We start from the raw sequence: 22,129 nt of genomic DNA on the forward strand, positions 1-22,129 counted from the left end.
TTTTAGGTATGTGTTATTAACATGTATAGATTTATATAGCACAGAAGTGATGGTTTGAATAAGAATGGCCCCATGGGCTCATATATTTTAATGCTTAGTCCCCAGTTGGTAAAACAGTGTGGGAAGGACTAGGAGGTGTGGAAGAGGTGTGTCATTGGGGGTGGGCTTTGAGGTCACAAAGATCCTCACCACTCCCAATTAATACCCACTCTTCTTGCTGTCTCAATACATAAGCTACTACTCCAGCACTGTGCCTGACAACCTGCTGCTGCCATGCTCCCCATAATGATGGCCATGGACTCTATTAGCCTTGGGAATGGTGAGCCACAATTAAATGCTGTTTTCTATAAGTTGTCTTGACCATGGTGTCTTGCCAGGGGCCAGCCCTGGAGGTTCTTCTTTCTTGTTGGTTCTGACAGTGGAGAGGGAAGACTTCTCTTATGAGACATTTAGGGATGCTGTATAATAATAAAATGTTCACTTGCCTTAAGTCTAAGTCTCTTTGCTACTGTATCTGACCTGCCTGAGTTCCCTTGAGGCCAGAAATAACTTGGCACTTCATTGTAAAACAGCAGGGGGTGGGGGTTAAGTAAAGTAGTCTTTGTTCTATCTCTACAGGAACTATGAGGCTCTAAGTCCCAGTCTGCTAGTTGAAGTCTCAAGAAGAAAAGGGACACATTGAAAAATGATTTTAGCCTTTATTTCTAAGTTCTTCAGTTCTCCAAAAAAATTTTTATAAAAGTTCTCCTCCAAAAAGTTCTATCTGCTCGCTTCTTCTAATTTTGCTCTTTCTTCGTGCTCTGATGTCACAGAATGTTCTTACTCTCCATGCCTTTACTCCCAATGCTTTTTCTCCCTGTCTTTACTTCTAAGTCTTTCTTGAGTTTAGTTCTGTCTAAAAAAGTTTTTTCCTCTCTATCCTCAGCACTTATACATCTTTTAGAATACATGATCACATGGTAAAAAGTTCACCACAAGTTTACACATAAATTCAAAGCATAAATTGAATAAAAAGTTTACAACAGAGAATCTTTACATGCATATCCATTAGGAGTAATTATCTGGCTAAACATTCACCAGCTTTACAAGTTCATGGAGAGTTAAAAACCATAACTATTGTGACTAGGTATTAGTGATGTTTTGTATAGATAAACCCAGTCAATATTTTATCTTCTCTCCTTGCACCTATAGTAAATTGATAGTTCTCTTTTTATGACCTTTGGTTAATTGCTAATTTACAACCTCTTGGAGTGTACTCTAAGTTGTAGATGCTTTCTTGCTATCTCAGAAGAAAATACTGGCAGAATACTCATTGCAGTTCTGATTATCAGAGAGAACTTAATAGCAGTCCTATTATAAAAGAGCTTAGTAATTACTAATATAATTTTAGGAATTCTTATAGGATCATCATTAAGAACTAAGAAGTCATCTATTTGTCTATACAGCTTCTCTGCAAGACAGTACATCTTTGTTGTTCTGTAGAAATGTGCTCAAAAGGGTGGGCTAATACCCAGCCATATATATATATATATATATATATATATATATATATATATATATATATATATATATTTCCTGAGATGGGTTGACCATGGATTAAAATCTATGACTGGTTTGTTCCTTTAGGCAAGGCAGAGGAGAATGTCATTTTAGGAAAGATTCCTGATATTAATATGCTTTTCCTGTTATTATTAAACTAGTTTTTAGCTGTTCCTAGATGGTTCCTAGCAGTTTCTCTTCAAAACAGTAGAAAAGTAACTTAGATAAGTGTTCAAATTCTCTGATCTTACAATACTGAAAAATAAAAGGTGAAGCCTCCAGTTGACCTCTATGGCTGCATGAAGTCCAGCCTTTTACTGAAATTCACTTCTCAGTTTCCCCTAGCAGCCCATGAAAAGCCCACTTGATCCAAAAATCCTCTTTTTGTCACATGTTATCTCATTTAGAATTCTTGACCAGAATGTCTTAGTTACACTTTCTATTGCTGTGAACAGACACCATGATCAAGGCAACTGTTATAAAAGAAAACATTTAATTGGGGCTGGCTTACAGTTTCAGAGGTTTAGTCCATTATTATCATTGAGAGAAACATGGCAGCATGCAGGGAAACATGGTGCTAGAGAAGGAGCTGAGAGTTCTACATTGTGATCTGCAGGCAGCAGAAGTCTTTGCTTGAGCATAAGACGCCTCAAAGCCTATGCCCACAGTGACACACTTCCTCTAACAAGATCACACCTACTCCAACAAGGCCTCACCTCCTAATAATGCCACTTCCTATGGGCCAAGCATTCAAACACATGGGTCTATGGGGGCCATTCCTATTCAAATCACCACACAGAATATCAAGGTTCAACCTCTTATTGTCATATTTTGTCCTCTTATAATCCAATGAAGCATTTCTCTCCACACGCTGCCTTAAATATGCACATGACCATACTCCTTAACTGCCAAGCATGACCAACACCAGTTGGAAGGAGCCAATAAATGGCCCTACAACAAGAGAACATGGTGGTGGTAGTGGTGGCTTAATTTGACCCAGCCTTTAGCCCTTTGAAAGAATACCTAAAGAAGCTCATTGGGAGAGGGAAAGACTTATTTGGGATCCTGACTTCAGATGTTTCAGTCCAGGATTATTTGACTCCATTTGGGCGGTGACTCTGGTGAGGCAGACCACCTTTGTAGAGAACGGTGAAGTGTGGCTGCTGTGCTTAGTTCATGGTGGCTTGGTAGGGGAAGGAGAGGCAGAGAGAGAATATGAATCAGAATGTGTTGGAAGCCACATGATCCAGTCCTTTTTCCTTTTCTTTTTTTTTGAAGGTTTATTTATTTTATGTATATGAGTACATGTCACTGTTCAGACACAGCAGAAGAGGGCATCAGATCCCATTGCAAATGGTTGTGAGCCACCATGTGATTGCTGGGAATTGAACTCAGGACCTCTGGAAAAGAAGTTAAGTGCTCTTAACCACTGAGCCATTAATCCAGCTCAATGGCCCAGTCCTTTAGGATTGTCTGTAATCAACTAAAGCCCCACTTCTTTAGTTTCTATCACTTTGCAAAATAGCCCATCAGATTATGAGCCCATCAATGGATGAGTCCTTTGGGGGCTATTTTTGGTTCAAATCTTAACACCGACAAACACCTCAGGTATGTCTGGCCCTACTTCCAGCAGACATTGAATGCTTCTCTCCATATCAGAGACACCTTATTTCTCTGATTCCAGAGATAAACATGCCCATATATTGACTTCCATTCTCTGACTGGGTCCATTGGGGCCCTTATTTTGTAATTAGACTGACTTGTTTACTCTATACTGCGTCAAGACATGTGGCACATCACAACCACTCAGTCCACATTCTCTGCAGTCTGTTCTTTGGTGTTTAGTGAAGGAGAGTCAAGCCTCTCATATGATACCTATCATAACCTGGTCTCCTTTTCTCAGTAAACAAATGCTTGAAAAACAGCCGTGTGCCTTTTTAATTCTTCAGGTAGTCAGCCACACTCCAGAGAGGTGATCCGAATGAAACCTTACTGCCTAGGGTAGGCCTTCCTGAGGACAATGAATGAACACATCTTCCATTTTGCCCAACCCAAAGACCACCAAGACCAGCTCAGCGCACAAGGTAGGTCCTGCCTCCCACATCTTCACTTCCCTGGTAGAACTGTTTAAAGGTCCCCAAGGGGCAGTTTTCAGTCCTAGACATATTGATAACACACTACATGGCAATCTACTAACTACCCCTCCATGACTTCTTCATAGCATCTATTCCTGATTCTAATCCTCATACTCGGCCAAGCAGCAAAATGTCTCACACAGAGAAAGCAAATATATGAAAATGCCTAACTGGCAAGCTATCAAGTTATTGTCAATGTATTACAGGTATGTCTGCAATATCATATTGCCTACATTTTCTTCAATGAGAATTTGATGGTTTGTAGCTTAAGGTTACTGTCTCTTTGTGTAGTTATATTGAGAATGATGGTAAATGATCACTTTATAACCTTCATGTTAGGCAGCGAGTGAGTACTAGGCTGATTCCAGAGAAAGCCAGCCAGCCTTACTTCAGATCCTAAGGACTGAAATAACCATGGGAGCTATGTTGACTAAATCAGACTTCTGAAGTATGGAAAGACGAGTTCCCAAACAGCCAGTACTCAAGGACCTTCCTGAGCCATCATTATCCTCTGTCTCTGTCTCTGTCTGTCTCTGTCTGTGTCTGTGTGTGTGTGTTCTGTGTGTGTGTGTGTTTTCTCTGTGTGTGTGTCTCTGTGTGTGTATGTTCTCTCTCTCCCTCCACCTGTCCCCCTCCTCCTCTCTCTGTGTGTGCACATGCATGTGTCATCCCCCCCCTCTCTCTTTCTCCCCCTCAGTTCTTACTCTTGTTTCTGGCTAAGTTATTGAATGCTCATCTCTGTGCTGTTCTCATCTCTATTTGTATGCATTGCCTCCAAACTTTAAGAAAATCCTGTGTAGTAGACATAATTTTCATGTTATATAGGTACTGTTCAAGTTTAGAAAGGCCATGCCTTGTCTAAGCCACATAGACAAGCGACAGAACTGGGATCCAAATGGACATCATCTCGTTTAAAGCTTTTTCTTTCTTGTTTCTGTCCTGGCTATTTCCGAAGAGAAGGAATCTTAGTCATCCCTATATAAATCATAATCAAATTGAGATAATGCAGCAATTTGGATAGGGAAAGTTTGGTTTATGATGTTATTAACACAACAGGTATGATGGTTGATACTGATTGTCAAACTTGACAGGATCTAGAAAGAAAGGAATGAATCATGATCACATCTATGACAGATTTTTTCAAATGGATTAGCTAGTGTGATGGTTTGTGTATGCTTGGGCTAGGGAGTGACACTATTAGGTGTGGCCCTGTTGAAATAGGTGTGTCACTGTCAATGGGCTTTAAGACCCTCATCCTAGCTGCCTGGAAGCCAGTCTTCTCCTAGCAGCCTTCAGATGAAGATGTGGAACTCTCAGCTCCTCCTGAACCATGCCTGCTATGTTCCCACCTTGGTGATAATGGACTGAAACTCTGAATCTGTAAGACAGCCCCAATTAAATGTTATCCTTAAAAGAGTTGCCTTGGTCATGGTGTCTGTCTATAGCAGTAAAACCCTACCTAAGACAGCTAGCATTGGAAAACTCAGCCTAGATGTGTGTGGCACTCAGGTTTTGAATAGAAGAAGAAGAAGAAGAAGAAGAAGAAGAAGAAGAAGAAGAAGAAGAAGAAGAAGAAGAAGAAGAAGAAGAAGAAGAAGAAGATGATGATGATGATAAGCAGGGCTCAGGCATTCCTCTCTCAGCTTCCTGCCTGCGAGGAGAACAGACCAGCGGCCACGTCTCCCATTGTAGTCCCACCATGTTGGACAGAACCACAAACTGTAAGCCAAAATTAGCCCTTTTTCGGTTTGTTTGTTTTTGTCTTTTGATGTTTTGTCTATCATAGAAACAAAGAAGGTAACTAATGCAACAGGAAATCAGTGTGAGGAGGAATTTGCTTGTAAAAAAATAGCAACAAGGGGTTGAGGATTTAGCTCAGTGGTAGAGTGCTTGCCTAGAAAGCACAAGGCCCTGAGTTTGGTCCCCAGCTCCGAAAAAAAGAAAAAAATAGCAACAAACTCCAACTCAATGATGAAGTGAGCCATTTACTTTTTTATTTATTACATATTTTTAATGAGAAAGGAAGCTGATTAGGTATTTTGCAAGCACAAGTACAGAACAACTGGCGTGAATGGACTGTGTACTCCAATGGAGACACCAGCAGTTGCCCAGAAACTGAGTGAGTTTATTATACACCTGTGAGGGAGGAGGTAGGAAGTGGGTTAATTGTACACAGATGAATGAGAAGGTGGGTTTATTATCTACACAGGAAGAAGGAAGCTGATCTCTGTAGAGGATCTGTCTAGGAGCAGCAGTCTTAGGCTGTAAACACCGGGATGGGGAAGCTACCGTCAGTTCTGCTACACACACTGTCGATGTTCATATGCTGACTATGGAAGACTTTCCTATTTCCCCGAGCCTGACCTGAGGAAGGCTTGGTCATTCCCATGAGTCTGAGGCCCAAGGGTCCTTGACATGGCTGCGCTCATGTCAACAGTACATGTTCACTCAGGACTTCATCTGCTCCCTACAATACCCAGGAAAGCTATGCTTTAATGTGGACCAAGAAATAAAGAAATCTGAAGACAAGCAAGCTAAGGCCATTTACAGCCACCAACCCAAAGCTACAGAAGACACTGAGAGGGATGGTATGCCCAGAGGAGGAAAGAATCCTTAATAATGAGAGCACAGGGATAAATTTAAGGAGAGATTAGACAAGCAAAGGCAAAATGAAGGTAGGAAGTAACCCGTCATATCCAATGTGGTAAACCAGAAAACTCAGGACTAATATGAGACATAGGGAGGAACGTATGTAATCTATGCCAAAATAACAACCACTGAAACTATATGAAGTAGTAACGCCTCTCAATAATAACTTTACCTGTAAGTTATTTCAACTCAATAACTATAGATACAGGGTAACTGACTTCGTTAAAAACAACAACAGAGTAACGGCATTGAAAAACAAACAAAACAAAAACAGAACAGTACAACTGCCTTCTATCTCCGAGAAACATGTCTCATAGACTTAGAATTAAAGGATGGAAGTCAATCTATCAAGTGCACAAATGTAAAAAACAAGCTGGCTCTGCCACTGTGATATCTGATAAGCCAGATTTTAGATAAAAATTAATCAGACATGATAAAGAAGACCACAGCAGGCTGGAGAGATGGCTCAGCAGTTAAGAACACTGCCTTCTCCCCCAGAGGACCTGAGTTCAATTCCCAGCAACCACATGGTGGCTCACAACCATCTGTAATGGGATCCGATGCCCTCTTCTGGTGTGTCTGAAGACAGCTACAGTGTATCCACATACACAAAATAAATAAATAAATAAATCTTAAAAAAGAAGACCACAGCATATTTAATAAATGAAACAATTAATCAGGAGATATAAGACTTTAAATGCATGTACAAACTACGGGGCACATAATTTCATAACCATGGGTGTGAAGGTCAGATAGATTCTGAGCAATAACAATAACAGTGAATGGTATCAATATCCAATCCTCATCCATACTAAAAATAGTGAAGAAACTTCAACTGAATCACAGATCATAGCCTCAACAGACATATGTAGGTTATTTCATCCAACAGTTAAGGAACACACGTTCTCATCAGCCACTCATGAAACCACCTCTGAAGAGACCACAAAGCAAGGCTTAATAGAAAAGAAACAAAAATAAGCCCTTGGATCTTTGCAGATAGTACAGTATAACTAGAAAGCATATCAAAACTAAGAAGCCATGGGAGGTACACAAAATCCAAGAACTCTCGAGTAAAGAGTAGGTCACTAAAGAAACCAGATTGAGTTGAAAAGGCCCCAGAATTCAATGCTAATAAAAGCAGAACTTGTGGGGTTGGGGATTTAGCTCAGTGGTAGAGCGCTTGCCTAGGAAGCGCAAGGCCCTGGGTTCGGTCCCCAGCTCCGAAAAAAAAAAAAGAACCAAAAAAAAAAAAAAAAAAAAAAAAAAGCAGAACTTGTGAGAAGCTTGGGGATGAAGCTTGGGGAGCTCTAAGACAGAAGTTTACAGCTGAGATGGCTCACATGAAACAATCAGAAAGCTCTCAACAGAGAGCTCAGGTCCTAGGAAAACAAGGCAGAGCTGAAAGAAAAGGTGGATGCTAAGAAATAAAGGCTAGTACAGAAATACTTGAAGGAGTCCCAAGAAACAACATGTAGAGCCTATCAAACTAAAAGTTAATTCTTTGAAAGAGAAACAAGACTGACAAACCCTTAGCCAGATTAGCAAAAAGAAAGAGAGAGAAAACCCAAATTAACAGAATTGGAGATGAAAGGGGGCTGTTACGACAGATTCCAATGAAACCAAGAGGATTGCTAAGGAATAGTTTTGACAGATATATATCAAAAAGCTGAAAAAAGAATAAAATTACCAAGTTCATACAATCCATATTTTATTTTATCTTATCTTATTTTCTTTTTTTTTATTGGGGGTGGGGTTCTTTTTATAGCCCTGGAACTCATCCTATAGATAAGGCTGGCCTTGAACTCACAGATCTGCTTGTCTCTGCCTCCTGGTACCACCACACACCCAATTTTCAAGATCCACCAATTTTAAACTGAGAAGATAGAAATAACTTAAGCAGACACTAAACAGTCAATAAGACTGAAGCAGTAATTGAAAGATCCCAACCCTTTTCCTCCAAAAAAAAAAAAAAATCCTAAGACTGGACAGATTTACTGCTGAATTCTACAAAACCTTAAGTCTGGCCTAACGTGAGTATTTCTCACACTGCCCAGCAGTGTAAAGGGATAACAAACAACCAAACGTAGTCTAAAGCCAGCCCTGCCCTGGTACCAAAACTGGGTGAGGCCATGGCAAAGAAAGAAACTAGATCATTTTCCTTATGTAAAAGTTCTCAGCAAAGACAAACCGTATTCAAGAATATATTAAGGGGCTCAAACATCATGACCAAGTTGGTTTCATCCCAGTAATGTGAGGTTGGTTTAAAATGTGCAAATCAGGCTGTGTATGGTGGCATGATCTTTAGTCCAGCACTGGGGTGGCAGAGACAGGCAGGTCTCTGAGTTTGAGGCCAGCTTGGTCTTTAGAGCACATTTCAGAACAGCCAGGGTGGTAGCTAGCCTGTCTTGGAAAAAAGTACAAACCTATAAATGTCATACACTAGATAGACAGACTTAAGGACTTAAGAGAATCACGTGATATTTACAGGCAACATGATCTATACTTTAAAAGACCCCAAAGACTCTACCAGAAAGCTTTTAGACCTGATACACATTCCAACAAAGTAGTAAGATACCAAATCAATATACAAAAATTCTATGATAATAAACTTGCCAAGAAAGAAATCAGAAAAATAAAATACCACTCACAAGAGCATCAGAAAAACACCACGAAGAACCCTAACCAAGGAGATGAAACCCTTAAGAATCCAGAAAAAGCAACTGAAGAAGAAACTATAAGTTGGAGAGATCTCCTACACTCAGAGAATGGCAGAACTAATATTGTAAAAATACTGTATTACCAAAGTGATCTACAGGTTCAACGTAATTCCCACCAACTTCCCAATGATATTCTTCACAGAAATGAAAAGACAATCCTAAAGTTTATATGAATCACAGACCCTGAATCGCCACAGCTTCCTGAGTAGCAGGAGCAGTGGGAGAGACATCACAACACTTGACCTTAAATTTTTTAGTTGTTTTTTTTTTTATTGTTTTGTTTTCAAGACAGGTTTTTTGGTTTTTTGGTTTTTTTGTTTGTTTGTTTGTTTGTTTTTATAGTCCTGGCTATCCTGGAACTCGCTCTGTAGGCCAGGCTTGCCTCGGACTCCGAGGTCTGTCTGGCTCTGCCTCCCAAGACCTACAACCAAAACCACACGGCCATAGTGTGATAACTATGCCAAGAACATCAGGGGGGAAAAAGGCAGCTTTTTTAACAAACATCATTGGGAAGAGAAAATATGTACATGTAGATGCTAGATCCATATCTCTCACCCCCGTATGAAAATCAGTTTAAAATGTATCAGATGACTCAATGCAAGACTGGAAACTTTGAAAGCTCTAGGGGCAAACACAGGTTAGAGAACTGAAAGATACAGGTACAGGCAAGGACTTTGTAAAATAAGGACTCTAAGAGCTCAAGGTGTAACCCCGACTGACAGACAGGACCACAACAATTGTAAAAGCTTTTCTGCACAGCTAAGGAAGCAGAGAAACAGCCTACATAAAGGGAGAAAATGTTGCCAGTCACACACAAACAGAGGACTAATGGGTAGGATATACAAAGGACTACAAAAGCTGTAAGAAAACATCCAGTCGACATATGGGATAATGAACTCAGTGGACCACTCTCAAAAGAAGAACTACTAGGGGTTGGGGATTTAGCTCAGTGGTAGAGCGCTTGCCTAGGAAGTGCAAGGCCCTGGGTTGGGTCCCCAGCTCCGAAAAAAAGAACAAAAAAAAAAAAAAAAAAAAAAAGAACTACTAATGGCCAGTATTTGAGAAAGTGTACAACAACCATATCAGTCAGGAAAATGCAAGTTAAACTGTTTGGGAAATTCCATCTCTGCTGTGCCAGCTCCATTGGAGCCTGTCTGACATGAAACAATCGTGGTCAGCAGGCCAGAGATACATGTTCCTCAGAACTTGGTCTCCTGGAGACACTTGGCCACTTCCTGCTCGACTCTCTGCCTAGCTCATTCGAATCAGTATGATCGGGAGTTACATATCGGCTCTTTTGTTTCTTTTTCTATTAACAGGAACATCGTGACCTGATTTGGTCTTTATGGACCATGCCTCTTTTGAAAGCACTAACAAAAATTAAGTAGAAACAGAGTGAAACTCTGTTGTGATCAATAACTTACAGCAGGAAGAATTAACTGTGAAAAATCCAGACCTCCTAGATAGTGAAAGAATTAAGGGGCTAGCTATTAGAGGGGAAAGTCCAGTCAATTATAAAAAAAACCCAAACATTTAGGAATTCCTATCAAGTAGTTACATGGAAGAAAACATTATTTAACTAGAGGAAGGTGGTGGGCCCCTCTTTTAGGTAAAGATAGCATGAGTAGATACAGGACTACTATGGAGCCATTGCCCTACACAGGGATATATGATGAAGAAGGTGATAGATGGGTTAACATTGATGGAAAGAGTATTATATTATTCTTTAAATTTTATAGAACACTTGGCCAGATCACGTCCCTGTGCTTGCCTATTATCAAAAGGAACTTTCCTATCTTTAAAAAGACAATTACATGAATTTTGGCTAAGAGAGTGTAAAAGACTAAAGATTCCTTACAGCTGGCTGTCCTGTTGTTATCCGAGAGATGATATTTAGAGATTGAGGTAAATGAGGTTTACGACCACCGTCTGTCACCAGTCTGATTCTCAGGATAATTTATTTCCTGTCTTGCTTTCTGTTCTGAACTTCATGTATACTGTTAAACTTTTTCTTGGTTATTGTTTTAGTGTACCCTGGCAAGGGACCAAAAAATTAGCTCCTGTTCAAACGTTGTATATAACCACAAAGCAGATTTCAGTAAAATTGCAGCAGATTCAAACCACCCTGAGTGTGCTGTGTCTGTCATTGCGTCGAACCTGTGCCTTCCTGAGTACCAGAGCCCTGCTTCTCCCACGGTGTCCTCCGAGTGGTCCGTGGCACATCTCAGAATTCCACGCCAATCATAAAGGTGATCACCAAACAAGCAAACAACAACAAATGGTGAATAAGGATGTAGGGGAAGAAGCCCAGAACGGTGCTGATGGGACTGCAAACTGATGCTGCCGCTAACCACGGGAGTGAGTGTGGACGTTCATTGGAAAGCTAAAACTTAAAACTACTGTAAAAACCTGGCCATATACCACTCCTCGTTGTGTAGCTAAAGTACTCTCAGTTGGCATACCACAAACACACATGCATGGTCTTCTTCACCGTGCGGTTTACAAGAACTGAAAAATAGGACAGGACCAGCCTCGCTGCCCATCAATGTATGGATGGATAAAAAAATGTACATATCACAACAGAACTCAACCATAAAAAAATGTGATGCGCACACATATGCATATGCATGTGTGTGTGTGTGTGCACGTGCGTGTGTGTGTGTGTGTGCTGAGCTGTTAAGGAAGCATACAGAAGGTAGAATGCTCATGGAATACATATGACAGGAAGGACAGAAAAGAGGACTATTTGGGGAAGGAATGAAACCAGTAATAAGGGGCAAGGACGATGGAGAAGACAGTGAGGAGAGATGGACTAGAACAGAGTATAATGGTGTGTATGGAAATACCATAGTAAAACCCATTACATTGTGTGCCACTTAAAAACACTAATTAAATAACCCCAAGCATCAGATATGGCCACACAGAAGCTCACACACAGGACTGAAATGACTTGCTTTTTTTACTTCTGGTAGAATCAGTGTTTCAAGACATTTCTGGCAGCAGAAATCACAGACTAGAAGGGAGGGTGGAGACAGGGAAGAGAGCTGCACACTGGGGTGCAGTGAGGAATGAACCTGGTTAGGGTAGTGGTGTGCAACAGGGCGTCCTCCCAACACCGAGGGACAACGCCCCAGTGGAGAAGGATTTCTGCAGCATCATTTTCTCAAAGGAACCCAACACAATCTCGGGGTCACCTCCTTTTCAAGATCCACTCATCTGCTGATCTCTGCCGGTGGCACGATCCTAAGGTGCCTGAAGGATCTCGGACTTCTCCATATGTCCCAAGGGGAAATCTGTCCACTGCTTTCAGGGTTGCTTCCCTGTTACCTCAGGCTAACAGCAGACACCGGAGCCTGCTTCTCTATCTAGGCCATCCTCTAAGCAACCTGACCTTCCTCCTGGAGACAGGGAATGAAACAAGAGAGGAACATTTGCAAGGCACCCACAACAAGTTTGCAGAGCAAGAACATAAGTTACTAAGAGACTTCTCCAGCCAGAGTCATGGAGACTTGATTGCTGGGCTCAGCGTGCTCTTGTGTTTTAAATATTCCACTTGTTTGGTGTCTAATTTCCTTCTCTTAATGGACCCTTCTCCTCATAAACCTTCACGTCTTGGCTTTCTGCTTTTTTTTCTCCTGTGTATTCTAAGGGGGCCTTCTCATAAGCCCTCCGGGGTGAGTGTGCGAACCACCACAAGCTTCAAGCTGCGCCGTGCACCACAGCTCCTGCTCACGAAGGCGGGCACCGCTTTCATCTTCTGAAAGATCAGCTTCTTGGAAGAAGCTGTGGGGAATAGCAGAGCGAAGAAGGGGATTCGGGAGAGTAAAGAGACCCAGGGAACAGGGTGTCTCCTACTCCTCACCTCCTCTCCCAGCTGCCAGAAGAAACACGCTTCTGGTTGGCTTTGATTTTCCCGGAACTCAATGCAGATCAGGAGCAAGTGCCCTCTAGTGGAGGTCAGAGACGTAATTCCTCAAGTCCTCAGAGAAGGATGCCAAGGGGGGAAAAATGCCTTCATCATTAACACCTAGAGGAAAAGGCTTCCTCCCTTGGGTGCACAGAGGAATGTGTGCTGCTTTCGCAGGGCAAATAATGTCGGGCACCAGCAGTAGACACAGTCCCCTCTATGGGGAGCTTTGTGCACTGCAAACCAAAATGGTCCACACTGGGGACAATGGCCTCATCTCTCTGGATCATGAAGTGAGAGCTTCACGATTTGCTGAAATGGCTTTCTGTGCCGATTATTCTCCTCAGCAAAGAAGAGCTGCGGTACATTTCTATATCTGCGACTTCCCTCTTAGGTCCAGTACTTATTCTCAACAAGCATAGTAATAATGCTACTTTATCTAGTGTTTATACCACATTTGCATATAGTATTGCATACTCTCATTTTCTAAAATGCACCACACGGCCTTCCCATGACTGCTGACATCACCATGTTCCCATGAGACCGATCCACCTATTCAACGGTAACAGAAATTGTGACGTCAGTGACATGTGGACATCATCTGTCCCTCCACTTTCTCATGAGATGGACACGGTTCAAATATTGGTAAAAGTTCTTTCACTCTTTGTAGCTCCTCCTCCAAACTCCTTCAGGTACCTTCTCCCTCTCTCTTTTTCTATATTAAAACCTCGACTAGATAAAGATAGGGAATGACCAATACATATGCAGTCTGTGACTAACAAGACACTATTTGCCCAAATGTGCCCTTTGCATTTCAAAAGCAGCTTCTAGATGTAACACCGAAGAGACATACAACAAAAGAACATGTAGATGTGTTGGATTTTATACAGGTTAAAAACATTCTTTAAATTAAAGGGCACTATTCACTGTAGTGAAATGGCAATGACCATGATAGCAACGGTCTTTGAAAATCATGTATTTGATAAAGAATTGATTGATATCAAACATATATAAAGAGCACCCATAACACAACAATATGAACAGCAGATAATTAAATTTTAAGATTTTGGTGAAAGGACTCATACACATCTTTCTCCAAAGAAGAAACACAACCAACACCAAAAGCACATGAGAAAAGAGAAAAGTGGTTCAATACCACTAACCATTAAGAAACTGAGAACGACTCTAATGAGATGTCACAGTGCGCCCACAAGGATGGGTGCCATAAAACAAACAAGTATAGATACTGATGTCAAATAAATGGAGTCACACACATCAAGGCTGGAATGTAAAACAGGGTGGTCACCATGGGAACTACCCCAGGGGCTCTTCAGAAAGTGAAACAGAATAACCATCCATTCACTAACCCTGTGCATGGACACAAATCCAACGCACTGAACACCAAGACTGAGCAGGTATTTGCTCATCCATGTGCATGGCAACATTGCTCACAATATTAAGAGGTGAAAGTAACCCAAGTGACAGTCGATGGATGAATGGACACAACACCTTGCTTTGTCCCGCGCTATCGTCTCGCCAGCAAGAACGCGCACAGACACCAGGATCCTTCTGCAGCAAAGCATTTATTACATCTTGAAGAGGAGAGACCCGGGGCCCAGAAAGGCGCTGCTTATAAAACCCTAGCACAGCGCGCCCACACCTGATTGGTCACTTACCCATGATCTCATAGGCACGCCCCGGCAAAGACCTGGCGTGAACACACTCTTGCACATGCGCACACAGCTAACTTCCTGAAAGGAAGTCAGGCTGGCGCGGCGGAAGCCAGCGCCATCTTGTAATGGCTAATGCTATCCCGGCTTTCCACGTGGGGCGCAGTGGAAGCCAGCGCCATCTTGTGGTGGCGAATGTTTTTTTGCGGCTTTCCACATCTCCCCCTTTTTGTTTTACTAGAATGAGGCTGGTCTAGGCCTCTGCAGTTACGTCCATCTACTGTGGCTCCTGTCTTAGGTCGTTCCTCTATGTCACAGCCTTATCCGTCGTAGGGTAACCCTATCACCACCGGGCCCCGTGTCTTAGATTGGTCTGTGCATGCGGAAAGTTGCCCGTCTCTGGATACCGCAGTGCTGTGTGACAATAACTGTTAAACGACCTAGGGCGAACTCTACAAAAGAGGCCAGCCAGAAAATGAGTTAGTGGGGAAATCATGATCACCCTATCGCGTGTAATGAGGAAACCTCAGCGATGTAGAAGGGCTGATCAAAGAATCATTGAGTCTCTCTCAGGCAAAGATTAAAACAGAGACTGAAGTAACACCCATTCAGAGCCTGCCCCACATGTGGCCCATACATATACAGCCACCCAATTAGACAAGATGGATGAAGCAAAGAAGTGCAGACCGACAGGAGCCGGATGTAGATCGCTCCTGAGAGACACAGCCAGAATACAGCAAATACAGAGGCGAATGCCAGCAGCAAACCACTGAACTGAGAATAGAACCCCCATTGAAGGAATCAGAGAAAGAACTGGAAGAGCTTGAAGGGGCTCGAGACCCCATATGTACAACAATGCCAAGCAACCAGAGCTTCCAGGGACTAAGCCACTACCTAAAGACTATACATGGACTGACCCTGGACTCTGACCACATAGGTAGCAATGAATATCCTAGTAAGAGCACCAGTGGAAGGGGAAGCCCTGGGTCCTGCTAAGACTGAACCCCCAGTGAACTAGACTGTTGGGGGGAGGGCGGCAATGGGGGGAGGGTTGGGAGGGGAATACCCATAAGGAAGGGGAGGGGGGAGGAGGAGGGAATTTTTGCCCGGAAACCGGGAAAGGGAATAACACTCGAAATGTATATAAGAAATACTCAAGTTAATAAAAAAAAAAAAAGAATCATTGAGTCTCTCTCATCCCAGTGCAATGGATCCACAAATCCATGGGGTGCAAGAGCAGAGAACTCAGATACCGACTAATTCCTGAGCGTAGATAACCAAATTCCAGTGGAGGCCCCTTGTTCAATGGCCACAAGTGCTTGAGTGATAACGACCTTGTCACGTTTCTGTTGAGATATGAGTTTGCAAACCAACCATAGCATGAACACTAATCCACAGCATAGGGCTGCACCAAACAGAGCCACTCCCGATAAGTAGTGGGCACCTCATCTGGTTCTCCTCAGCTGCTACCACCAAGGGCTGTAGTCAAGCCGCTCCTATAATAAAATTTAGAATTCCCAATTGTTAGCAACTACTCCAGAAAGTTCACCCACTGTGCTTGCCTAACAATAGATTGGGGGAGGGTAACTCTAGACACTGCAGACACAATGGCTGCAGCAGTAATGGCTGCTACAATAGCAGTGAAAGTAACAAGGTCTTTCCCAGGACAGTTTAGGATTGGTCATTCTTCTCTGGAACAAGCAGCAGGCAAGGGAACCATGTCTGAGATCTGTACAACCAGGGCAGAGTTCCCCAGTCCACAGCAGCTTCATGCAGATGGCATTCCTGTGAAGCTACAGACTGCAAACTAACAACACCAGTCAAGGCAGCAAGAGTCACCAGGGGAATGAGGGGGGATCTTCCATCTTCCTCTCAGGGCAGAGGAATGACTCCAGGGACCCGAACCACGAGAGCTAAATCTTCATGCAACCAGGATCAGCAAGTCTCACCAACCACCTCTGGCAGCTGGCACACTCCTGTAGCATCCTGTAGAAAAAACACAAACATTCCCTCTTCCCCATATAAAATATCTGAACAGGATCATGCCAATACATGCATCTTTCTATTTCACCTAGGCAGAAGTATGCCTAGTTGTAGGGTGCCATAAACACTCAGAGTGTTCCTTGGCATACAAATTTTAAAATTGGAAATAAAAGGAGTATTATTAAATAATTGTATAGCATACAGGGATAACTACCCCTTTTTATTTATTAAGATATAAACTGTCTAGTATCATTGTCCTCCCTTGTTAAGGGGTCCAGGCAATCTAGTTTGAGTTCTTAAATGTCCTATAAAGGAACAGTACTTAGTGTTCTTAACCACTAAGCCATCTCTCTAGCTCCTCACAAACTTTATTTAAGCATTAATTAGAAATGTCAAATCCTGTAAATATTGTCTAGATTCAGTCGTACTAGAAATCCCTGAACTGGCAGGGCGAGGCTGGGAATTGAAAGTAAGCAAATGGAGTCTTCCTCTTTTCATATCAACTGCATTACCATTTTCAAAGAGCTGGGTCTATGGTTTTGTTTAGTTGTCTGAGCCAGAGCACTGAAAGGACAGTGAGTTGTCAGACAATTTAAACTGAAATCTTCACTCACTGATTTCATGTAGAAAACTTGTCTCTAATAAAGCATTAAGTAATTGAAATCAATTGTAAACCACAAGCAGCACATTGGCTATCAGTATATGAATTAAAAGCTTGATTTTTAAACATTTTAAAAACAGCGGCTAAAGCACGGAATCTAATAATCTGTGTTGAAGCAGGGGAAACTCAAGAGAATAAACAAGTGATCCAATCATACATGTAGCCTTTTCATTAGATGAACCACCTATAAATACAGTAAGCGCATTTTCTATGGGTTGTATGCACAAATTTACAGTAAATACAAAAGCATGTAAAGAGTAAAATTATCAATTTTGCCTGAAAAATTTGTATAAGTGATAGGTCAAATATCAGTATTTTGTAATAACCAATTTGATTGATGTTTGGAATAAGGTATGTTTTACCAGGTTTCTTTTTAAAATACTTCTATGACTCTAGCCTACAATTCTGTATTAACACAACTGAAGCTTTATCTCCAATGTGGATAACAAAGACCTAAGTCCTCTGGTAAGGTGAGGTACTTAGCCAATTAACATATCCTTAGAAGCTTAAAATTAGTTTTAAATATTCTTTTCTGGAGTAGTGTAACAGCTACTCCCCAAATATTAAAGCTCATTTTGAGAGCAAAGATTTGTAGTAAAAATTTCCATATACACTGAAAGATTCAAAGTTCTAACTTCTTACATTGAAGAAGCAACAAAATTATATAATATAATGATACCACTTTATGGGCTCTCTAAAATTATAAGCAAGCTCACGAAATGAAAACTCACAATCGCCAGGATGTAAATAAATTGCATAAAAACAATCCTCTAAATCTATCTTGAAATGGCAGTTGGAGTAAGCAAACTGGCTGTAATGCTCTCACAAGTTCCAAAACCTCATGAATCCTTCTTAAATCCTATAATAATCTCTACCTGTTTGATTTTTTCTTAATTACAAATAAGTTTGAGTTAGTCAATGCAACACTGGCAATCCTTAATCACAATCTTTAAGTTCTCCTTGTAACACCAGAGCACAACCACAAGGTTACCTGAGTTCTGAGTACTGACTAGGCAGCTGTCCTTGGGGCAGTGGAATTAGCATTAAAATACAGATAACTTCAGGGCAAACCACAACTTTGGAAAGCAAAACTCAACCTCCAACAAACTAGTCTCCAAAATCTAGTCTCTAAAACACCGAGTTTGTCCTTCATGCTACAAAGTTTGACTGCCAATTCCTACATATGAACACACGATGGTGCAGTCTCCAATACCTCAACAAAGAGACATTATCCTAAATTCTTTTAGAAGCCTGGTTTCTAGAGTAAGAATTCCATAAAAATATTATCTCAATTTAGACCTGTTTCCCTAGGTTGGCTCATGTCACATGTTGTCTAGAATGACTTTATCCAACTTACCAGCTTTATGTCAACTTTCTGTTACCAATATTATACCTTTTTAACCATATCCAATAACTTAAAAGCCAATAGTCCATAACCAAGGCATGTAGAGCATATTTATACATTTAAAACCAATCAGAGGGCTGGAGAGATGGCTCAGTGGTTAAGAGCACTGATTGCTCTTCCAGAGGTCCTGAGTTCAAATCCCAGCAACCACATGGTGGCTCACAACCATCTGTAATGGGATCCGATGCCCTCTTCTGGTGTGTCTGAAGACAGTGACAGTGTACTCATACATAATAAAGAAATAAATTTTAAAACCAATCAGAAACAAAATTGAAGTGGCTACACATGTCTTTAATATTTACACCAAGCACCATTTTTACTTTTCTAGCTATGATTTTAAGAGAAGCACCTTAGGGGTTGGGGATTTAGCTCAGTGGTAGAGCGCTTGCCTAGGAAGCGCAAGGCCCTGAGTTCAGTCCCCAGCTCCGAAAAAAAGATCCAAAAAAAAAAAAAGAGAGAGAGAGAGAGAGAAGCACCTTGTCACCTGTTGAGTCTAATAATCAGCTCATGCAGACGCTCACCCCTGGGCAGCTTCTCCAGCTGACCTAGACACCTGGCTACAGGTACAGGGCTCCAAGGGCTGATTGAAACTGCTTTTTATTCATTTGTTCCTTTTTTGAAACGAGTTAAAACCAAATCAAGGTGTGAACGACTGGCAGATAAAGTTTTTACCATTTTCTCTTTTGAACATGAAACATAAAACATTTAAGCAACAAGAAACAAAAACCACAGACACAAACTGACATACATGGACAGCTTGGTGCACCAAGGACAGACAATAGACAAAGAGGGAAAAAACTAGATGGTGTCAGCAGAGAGGTAGGATTTCCCCTTTCCCACCACTTCCACGGTGACCATCCACTCGAGTGGAGTTGATATGGACGGTGGATTGTCTCAATTCCTGGACTAGTCCATCAACGTGTTGAAACCAAATTCCTGTAAGATACTGAGATATATTACGGGATATCTGAGCAGCACGACTGACATTCACAAATGGTATGGAAGTGAAACACTACAACTCTGAAGACAAAAGTTTAGAATTGAGATATCTTTTTGTTTGATTCTCCTGAATAAATTTTTCAGGCAGTCTACCTCTATCAAATCTGATCAGTATGACTCTGTGAAGTTTCCAGAGCCTAATCACACCTTTTACAAGCACAAACACAAAATTTTTCTCCCAAAATACTGTGTTCCTTTTATCTCCTTTTCTTTTCTTTTTTTCTTTAGAGACCTTTTCTCCCTCCGACATACTTTCTTGTTGCTCTGCAAGGACCCTCTGACCTGTCCTAACGGCTGTAACGGCTTCCCACACAAAGAAAAAAATAAACAAAATTACCAGCCTTGCCCACAAAGGATCCATAACTTTCGGTTTCTTCACAGTGGCTCTCCACCTAGGCCCATATCTTTCTTCTTCATAGCGAGCTGCCTCATCTTCTAAATCCTCTTCCTCAGAGGGGCTAAGCTCGTCTGTTTCTGAACTATCAAGCCCCAAAGCCTCTAACTCCTTTACCGGATAAAGGCTTTTCCTTTTCGGGGCTTTCTCCTCCTTTCCCTGTTTCTCTCCCGGGGCGTCCTTTCCCCTATCTCTCGCTTCCTCGGATCCAAGGTCCTTGGAAGGGTCTTTTTTCTTATGTGCACCTTTTCTCTTTGAGCTCTTTAATCTTTCATTCCGCTCTGTTTCTGACATGCTGTATCAAGACCAAACATGCCTCTCAGAGCTTACCAGGAGTTCTGGACCCTCTCCTCGAATGAAGGCTCTCCTCGGCGCCGGCGATGGTGAGGCTTTTTTTCCGGGTTTCGGCACCATATGTCCTGCGCTATCGTCTCGCCAGCAAGAACGCGCACAGACACCAGGATCCTTCTGCAGCAAAGCGTTTATTACATCTTGAAGAGGAGAGACCCGGGGCCCAGAAAGGCGCTGCTTATAAAACCCTAGCACAGCGCGCCCACACCTGATTGGTCACTTACCCATGATCTCATAGGCATGCCCCGGAGTGGGCAAAGACCTGGCGCGAACACACTCTTGCACATGCGCACACAGCTAACTTCCTGAAAGGAAGTCGGGCTGGCGCGGCGGAAGCCAGCGCCATCTTGTAATGGCGAATGCTATCCCGGCTTTCCACGTGGGGCGCAGTGGAAGCCAGCGCCATCTTGTGGTGGCGAATGTTATTGCGGCTTTCCACATTGCTTGTTTTAGGGCTTCCATTGCTGTGAAGAGACACTCAGACCATGGCAACTCTTACGAAGAGAGTATTTCATTGCAGCTGATGTAGAGTTCAGAGAGCTAGTCCATTATCATGGTGGGAAGCATGGTGGTATGCAGGCAGCTGTGGTGCTGGAGAGGTAACTGAGAGTTGTAGATTGGATTGGAACTACATCCAGATCAGCAGGCAGCATGAAGAAGAGAGTAACCCTGGGCCTGGCTTGAGCATCTGAAATCTCAATACCTGCCCTCATGGTGACATGCCTCCTTCCTCCAACAAGGCCACACCTACTCCAACAAGGTCACACCTACTCCAACAAGGCCACACCTCCTAATAGTGCCACTCCCTATGGGGCTATGGGGGCCATTTTTATTCAAACCAGCACGTTGTCGTAAGTCATATGATAAAATATCACTTGGCTTTTAAAGCAAGGAACATTCTGGTGTCTGCTATGATGAACTTTTAGGACATTTAAGACAGAACTGGAAGAACGAATATTGTTGTCCCATTTTTATGAAGGCTCTAGAAGAGTCAAACTTGGCGAGACAGCCCGTAGTCTTCCCAGGGCCTGCTGGAGGAAGAGGCAGGCATAGAGGATTATTACTTAACAGCTATGGATTTCAATTTGGGATGGTGGACATTTTCTAGAGCTGGATGGTGGTGGCATTGTGACTGTCACTGAGCTGCAGCTGGTCAAGATGCTAGTGTCTGTGTTCTGCTATTTTACAGTGCAGTAAAACGAAACGATCCTTTCTGCCTGGCCAAGACTGATGACTGATGAAGTACAAACTCCCCAAGACTGTGACGTCCCTGACACCCCTAAAATAAGAGATCGGATATGTGTGAGGCTAGTCTTCTCTCACAAGGCCTTGAAAAATACAAGCTAACTTTCTAAGCTAGAATTTCCTTGTCTTTAAATCAGAGTTCAACATATCTATTGTATTTTATCCTTTACGTAGGAAGACATCAAGTTTCCTTAGTCCCTAAAGTTTTGTTTGCTGAGTCCACTCCTGGATACGGGAGGTGAGGACGAGGTTCAGGTTTGGGCATTCAGTTTTTCTTCTTCCTCTGAGCAAATGGGCTTAAGACCCAAGGAAGGTCAAGAGAATTAATCCCCAAACTCTTACTAGAACAACTAAAGAATTTCTTCTTTTGACTGGGCTGCCAACAGGATAGAACGTGAGAGTTGCTGGCAGCCATTTGTGATTGAGGAGAAAGCTTACCAGAGAATAAAGAAGACATGGAAAAACTTGATCTGA

The 22,129-nt window shown here is 42.1% G+C and overlaps 1 long non-coding RNA gene across 2 annotated transcripts; it reads left to right on the forward strand.

Annotated features, from left to right (window-relative positions):
• The first annotated feature begins 207 nt into the window (after positions 1–207).
• Positions 208–21,767, forward strand: LOC102553665 (uncharacterized). Of its 2 annotated transcripts, XR_010063888.1 has the most exons (4): positions 208–319; positions 3,489–3,623; positions 3,761–3,880; positions 21,600–21,767. It is a non-coding gene; the product is annotated as an uncharacterized LOC102553665 (long non-coding RNA). The 2 variants fall into 2 exon arrangements; XR_351864.5 differs by lacking the exon at positions 21,600–21,767 and having other exon boundaries at positions 3,761–3,897.
• Positions 21,768–22,129: the final 362 nt, after the last annotated feature.

Source organism: Rattus norvegicus, chromosome 2 (assembly GCF_036323735.1).
Source record: "Rattus norvegicus strain BN/NHsdMcwi chromosome 2, GRCr8, whole genome shotgun sequence".
In the NCBI taxonomy this organism is placed as follows: Eukaryota; Metazoa; Chordata; class Mammalia; order Rodentia; family Muridae; genus Rattus; species Rattus norvegicus.